Source organism: Penaeus monodon, chromosome 20, assembly GCF_015228065.2.
Source record: "Penaeus monodon isolate SGIC_2016 chromosome 20, NSTDA_Pmon_1, whole genome shotgun sequence".
NCBI lineage: Eukaryota > Metazoa > Arthropoda > Malacostraca > Decapoda > Penaeidae > Penaeus > Penaeus monodon.
The window spans coordinates 23,830,931-23,831,144 of record NC_051405.1 but is presented as its reverse complement, the minus strand read 5'-3'; the positions used below and the strand labels follow the sequence as shown (position 1 = coordinate 23,831,144).

Here is a 214-nt window from a genome sequence, read left to right as displayed (position 1 = left end):
TTTTTTTATTTAAATTTTACAAAACGCAATAGTTTTTGTTAATTTGTATGGGGTTCCGTCAATTTTTATATTATTAACGTTGAATTCCACAAAACAAAAGGTCTAATAGTTTTTACTAGTGCATAGTCCCAGCAATTTTTATGTCAGATAATTACTTCCGGAGCGTTGGATTACTTAGAAGTACTTTTAAACGGCGGAAAAATGATAAGGGACT

General features: G+C 29.9%; 1 protein-coding gene across 1 annotated transcript in view; it reads left to right on the top strand.

The window, feature by feature from the left end:
• LOC119585717 (gastrula zinc finger protein XlCGF49.1-like) overlaps positions 1-214 on the top strand; it is a gene marked incomplete at its 3' end in the record, with an annotated part of 27,887 nt that overhangs the window by 26,262 nt on the left and 1,411 nt on the right.